The following is a 6,000-nucleotide window of genomic DNA, read 5'->3' as shown; positions in this document are numbered from 1 at the left end:
CCTTTTTCTTTTTTTTTTCTTTTTTCGGAGCTGGGGACCGAACCCAGGGCCTTGCGCTTCCTAGGCAAGCGCTCTACCACTGAGCTAAATCCCCAACCCCCAAATCCAGTTTTTCAAATTTTAATTATTGTCGTTGCTATTGTATGTGTGTAAATGTTTGTGCATACCACACAAATGTTGGTAGTTGGTCTCTCCTTCCACGGGGGTTCTGTGCTGAAGTGAACTGTAGCTACAAAGAGAGGGATGCCCTGGGGGTGTCTGTGGGGCCCTGAGGACACAGATCAGTCCTGGTGTACTTCCTCCGGAGGAGTGTAGGGTCATCAGAACCGCTAAGCTGTGCGCGGATGCAAAGTACCCATAACACACTCAGGTGGCCACTGCATAAAACGAGTGAACTTAGACAAGCCAGGCAAACTGAGGGCTTCCATCACTCTGTCTTTACAGCTATCAGGGAAGCCACGTGTCCTAGGGTACGCTGCTGCAGATGATCTGGCTAGGCAAAGCTCCAACTAGAGACATTGTCCACTCCTCCTGAGAAAAGGCTCATTTTTTTTTTTTTTTTTTTTTTTTGTCCCGATGTCCTAACGGACCAGATGTCAGACCTCAGTCACTTCACGGTCAGTGGTCAGTTAGGAGACCATGGTCAGGTTCCAGGGCAGACATCTCAGGCGCTCTGTCCTCCAGTCTTCAAAGGTGAATGACTACCCCTTCCTCTCTCCCTCCCTCGCCGCGCGCCTACCCCAGCTCCAGAACCTTGATTGCAAGGCGCCGGTCAGGACGAAGAGCTGGAGCCGGGAGGCCTTGAGTCGAAGGTCCTCAGATGGTACAGCCCGTACTCCCCTCCCGAGCTGCAGATGGTTCCACCCAGCTCCACAAACCTTTTCCCGAAGGGAGGGAGCAGAGGAGTGAGCAGAGAAGGCGTGGTCTATAGCCCTCTAGGCCACACCCACTGCATGGTCGTGAAATGTAAGCTCTGCCTCTGGGGCGGGGCAGGCTGCTACTGGCGCCGGGGCTGGGCCACTGGGTGGGGCCAGGCTGAGTGCGCGCCGCGGGGCGGGACCGGCCTCTGCCCCGCCCCTCCTGGGCCCTCCCCGCCCCCTGCCTCGCCCCCGCCCCGCCCGCCCCGCCCCCTGCCCGCCGTCGCGCTGGGCGGGGCGGGGCCTGGGACGGCAGGCCCGCCCCCGCGGTGAATATTGATGCGGCGCGCGTCGGCGTCGCCCTCCTCCCCATTGAGCGAGGCTGTGTCGCGTGGCCCGGCGTCGGCGTGACGGTTGGACGCGGGCGCGGCACTGCGGGTCCCGATTGCTGCAGCCGCTTGTCAGTGTGATGAAGATTGGCACCCAGGTAAGCTGTCACTCAACCGCTCCGCCGCCGCCGCCGCCGCCGCTCTCGCCGCCGCCGTCCCTATCAATCACACCGGCCGAGGCCGCCGCTGCGGCCGCCTCCGCCCTGCCTCTTCCGCCGCGGGCCAGGCGGGCGGTCGGGCAGGGGCGGTGCCCGGGGCCACCTTGACCCGCGCCCGGGGCGGGGGGGGGGGGGGAGGGGTGAGCCGATGGGGAGGGGCGCTGAGGCCGCGGCGCGGGGCGCGCCCGGCTTGTTTTTTCCAGTGTGGGTTCAGGGCGCGGAAATTTCTCGAAGGCGGCAGGGCCTCCGCGCTGGGCCCGCTCGAGGCGCGCGCCTAACCGTCGCTCACGGAGCGCGGCTCGCGGGCTGCGGGGCGCGCGGGCCGGCGGGGGCGCGCGGCGGCGGGCCGAGGGCCGGGGGGCGGCGCGGCAGGAAGATGGCGGCGGGGTCGGTGGCCTTAAGGGGCGGCCCGAGCCGGTGTGAGGCTTCCCCCGGGAATCCGCGGACGGTGACAGCGTGTCGCGCGTGTCCACCGCCCGTTGGGAAGAGCTTCTCGGGGAGCGTTTGGCCCGCTGTGCCTGCTCCGTGTGTTTCTGTAAAGGGAAGCTGTGCAACTAGGAGAACCGAGCCGGGCGACGTCGCGGCTTCAGACTCCGGAGGCCGCGGCCTGCGCGGTTGGTCCCGCCGTGCCACCCGGGAGCGCGGGCCGCGGGGGCCAAGTTTGAGCACACATCAGGGATTCTGGATAGTTGAGATGTAGGTGTTGGCTCGACAGGGAAGGTTCTTCCAGAAGTGACTGGTTTTTTTTTTGTTTTGTTTTGCTTTTTTGTTTTGTTTTAAAGATGTGGGTGCTTTCCACTAAAGGATGGAAGAACACGCCCCTAAGCAAGCCGCCTGTCTTGGCGCTAGAAAAAAAATGAGCTTTCTCTAAACACTCCAGGGAAGGATCTGACTGAGGCGGGAACGCGTTGCTAGCACGCTTTTTGTTGCTCATTCTATGTCCAGGTGAGGCAGGCAAAAGAGTCTGCAAATCCTTCCAGCCTGTGGCCTGTGTGTGCGGGGCATCCCGTTGGCAGTAGCGCGTCGAGTCTTAGATTCATCATTGTGTGAGGTACCGTTGAAACTCACGGTTCTTCCTGGCGAACTTGGGCACCAGGGCACCAGCAGCTGATGCTTCTTAAGAGATTTCCCTGTGCTTTAGAATAGAGGAAACATGGCTGGAAAGATAGCTTGTTCCCCACAACGGTCTCTGTGATTCAGGGGGCAGCAGGTTGCCTGACCTCCAGTTTACATTTAGTAACGGTTCTGTCGCCTTGTATCCTAACTTTAGGAAGTCCGAATTGTGAATTGTGGAAACAAAGTCACTACAAGAGTAGTAACATTCAGTTACAAGCTTGACTTTGGCCTGGCGTTGTCTTTTTTTTTTTTTTTTCCCCGGAGCTGGGGACCGAACCCAGGGCCTTGCGCTTGCTAGGCAAGCGCTCTACCCCTGAGCTAAATCCCCAACCCCGGGCCTGGCGTTGTTAAAACCAGAACTGTTGAGAGGAAAAGAGATTTGCCAAAGTTCAAAGTGTGGATCCAGAAGCTGAAACTTTTCCCAGGGTCAAAAAGAGTACCAATCATATTGAAATAGCTCTCAAAGTATCTGACCTAGCAGGGAGGCAGTGGTGGCATGCCCCTAATCCCAGCACTCAGGAGGCGGAGTCAGGTAGATCTCTTTAGCCTGGTCTATAGAGTGAGTCCCAAGATAGCCATGACTGCATAGAGAACCCTGTCTAAAAAGAAAAGTATTGGGCCAAAGTGTGGAGAGTCTCACCGTGCAGCTGGTCTGAGCAGAGCCCTCCAAGTCCTTTGGGAGTGTGGTGAGAATTCTTTGACAACTCAAATGTTTTGTAGACATACCTCACACTGGCCCTGCTCATCTCTTGATCTGATTGCCTTCCTGGTTGAAGCTACTGTAGATAATTTTATTTTTGTCAGTTTCTGTCCTTGTTAGAAACCCATGTACATTCAGCTGTCTTTGGTTGGAATACGGATGGATGAATGGTTAGGGCCTTCTTCATGATCTGGCTTTTTGTTGGCAGAGGTAACAAGTAATTCAAGTCATACAACAGTCAGGAGAATTTGATGTCCTGATGTCTTGGTGTGATCTAACTGTGGTGGAGGATAAGAGAGGTTAGCAACAGCCTTTGGTGTGTAAGGCTTCCAGATAGCTGAAACCAAGTGTCTGAGTTCTGTTTCAGTCTTGTCTAGAGTGGAAGTATGTTGTGTGTAGAAAAAGTTGATTGGTAGAATGAACAGAGCCTGGACTGGATGGTCATTTGGTGCAAAGCAGACACAGGCCTGGCCACAAAGGCTGGTAAGTGTTATATTACTGAGAGGATGCTAGGTACCTCGCCTGCTACAGCCCCTGCTGTTCAGCTATTTCTGGGAATTTCCCCCAGAAGGCAGGCAGTGTAGTCAGTGTGGTGGCTGGCTTGTGGTTGAGAACTGTTTCTCTGACGTTCTATGGTTCTTGGGACAGCATCATGGGAAGAAGATGGAGTAGCTTCTTATTCCAAGTATTTTCAGGGAGGTGTGGGGGGTGAGGAAAAACATCTGCAGAATCCTGAAAACCACAAGGTAGGAGATAGAGTTCACTGATAGAGCTCTTGCTTTACAAAGCCCTGACGTGATTCCAAACATCCCTACTCTAGATGATTTTATCATCTTGGGCCTTTCTCTGGAATGAGAGAGTGTGGTCACCCTGATGGGTAAAGTCATGAGGCCATTCTTCCCTCTTGAGTGTAGACATGGGTTGTCAGTGCTCTGTGTATATAAGGTAATTTCGGCTCAGGGTAATCCTATCACCTAAAGGCCTCTATAAGTTATTTGGCCCACCTTCCGATAGAGGTAAGCCTTCTCTGGTGACTATACATGTGCTCAGTGGGGTAAGACAACTTGAATCCAGTGGGCTCCCTCTGTAGTCCATGTTGTCTGGTCATCACCCTGCTCCACCTCACCTCTCAGTCCTCACTTTTGCCTTTCCCCTTTTGTTAGCCATGGACATGAGTCTTCTGAGTGCTGTCTTCCTACATAGCACCATCTGCACACTGCCCTCTGTGCTCGAGCTGCCTTTTAGACATCAAACGCCCCTTCTTTTTCTTCCAGCACCTTTCCGTATGTCTAAAGGTGTCGATTTTAGATACCCCATATAAGTGGAATAATAATTTTCCTTTTTGTGGTTGACTCATTTCACTTAAATTTCACTAAAATTGGGTAATATCTTAGCTTGTGTTTGCATTTCTATTTTTTTTCTTCCGGAGCTGGGGACCAAACCCAGGGCCTTGCGTTTGCTAGGCAAGCGCTCTACCACTGAGCTAAATCCCCAACCCCAACATTTCTATATTTTTAAGCCTAACAAAGTTCCATCCTATGTATGCCCTGCATTTTGTTCATCTACCATTGCTGAAATTTTGGTTCCGCCTGCGTTTTGGCTATTGTGGGTAATGTGGCCATGTACACGAGTGTGTGGATGTCTGGGCTCTGCTTTTGGGGCATTTGATACAGTCTCGGGAGTAGATTTCCACATGTCATGGTTACACATTGGTTAAAGAGCCATTGTGCTGTTTTTCCAGTGCTGTACTCAAGGTTTCCAGATTCCCCCATCCTGGCATTTGGGTGTTTGGTTGTTTTGTGGCAGTAGCCCAGAGCTTTGTAAACAGGCACTCCACCACTGAGCTGCACTTACAGCATCAGTGTGGTTGCTTTTTAAATTGTTGTCCTTGTGTGTGAGGTGGCATTTTATTTTATTAATTGCATTTTCTAATGATTGGTGATGTTGGGTTTATTTGACATTTGTGTGTTTTCTTTGGAGAAATTCTTTAAGTTTATGTGCATATATTTTATATAAATTGTCAAAAGCACTTCTTTGTCTGGCAAATGCATGTTAACATAAATGTTTCTTACTTTAAAAATTTAAAGTTGGGCCAGAGAAATGGCTCAGCAGGTAAAAAAAAGTTGTCACCAAGCTTGACAAGCTGAGTTCAGTCCCAGATCCCACATGGTTTAAGAAGAGAAATGATTTCTACAAGCTTCCCTTTAACATCCACACTAGCTATTACATTGTACACACATACAATAAAGAAATTAATTTAAAACAGTGTTAAGTGTCACAGTTTGGTTTTTTTAATATCTCATGGTTATCCCTGACACGTCAGGGCCTTTGAGCATCTAACCTTTGACTTTGTGTCTTCAGTCTGAAAACTGGCTTTCTTCTGATCCATTCAACATGGTACCAGCTGGCTTGACAGGGAATCTGGTATGGAAAGCGGCCGCTGCTGGAAGAAGGGCCCACTGGGGCCTCTTTCTACCATGCACTGTCGGTGTCCCTGAGCAACACTGGCAGTGCCCAAGGGAGAAAGTTTGTCCTGGGGACATCTATGCAAGTTTTGTGTGGCAGTTTGTATTGAGGCTGGTTGAACTCAGCCTCAAAACAAATTCTAAAACCTATAAAATGCCCTTTGTTAGGGCCAAGGAGATAGTAGGTAAGTGCTTGCTGCACACGTGTGAGACCCCAAGCTCAGACCCCCAGGAACCCACATGGGGCTGATATGGCAGCACATCTGTAAATCCTAGCACTCCCGTGAGGTGGACTGCAAAGAGACCGAGAATCAC

General features: G+C 52.2%; 1 protein-coding gene across 6 annotated transcripts in view; it reads left to right on the top strand.

The window, feature by feature from the left end:
* The first annotated feature begins 1,249 nt into the window (after positions 1-1,249).
* The window catches only part of Pknox1 (PBX/knotted 1 homeobox 1), a 41,538-nt gene continuing 36,787 nt past the window's right edge, over positions 1,250-6,000 (top strand). For all 6 annotated transcript variants that reach the window (XM_032888511.1, XM_032888514.1, XM_032888515.1 and 3 more), the window contains exon 1: positions 1,250-1,344. The gene's annotated coding sequence lies outside the window, so the exon portion shown is untranslated. The remainder of the gene's footprint in view (positions 1,345-6,000) is intronic.

This window comes from Rattus rattus, chromosome 18 (genome assembly GCF_011064425.1).
Source record: "Rattus rattus isolate New Zealand chromosome 18, Rrattus_CSIRO_v1, whole genome shotgun sequence".
Lineage (NCBI taxonomy): Eukaryota > Metazoa > Chordata > Mammalia > Rodentia > Muridae > Rattus > Rattus rattus.
This window is presented reverse-complemented; position numbering and strand designations above follow the sequence as displayed.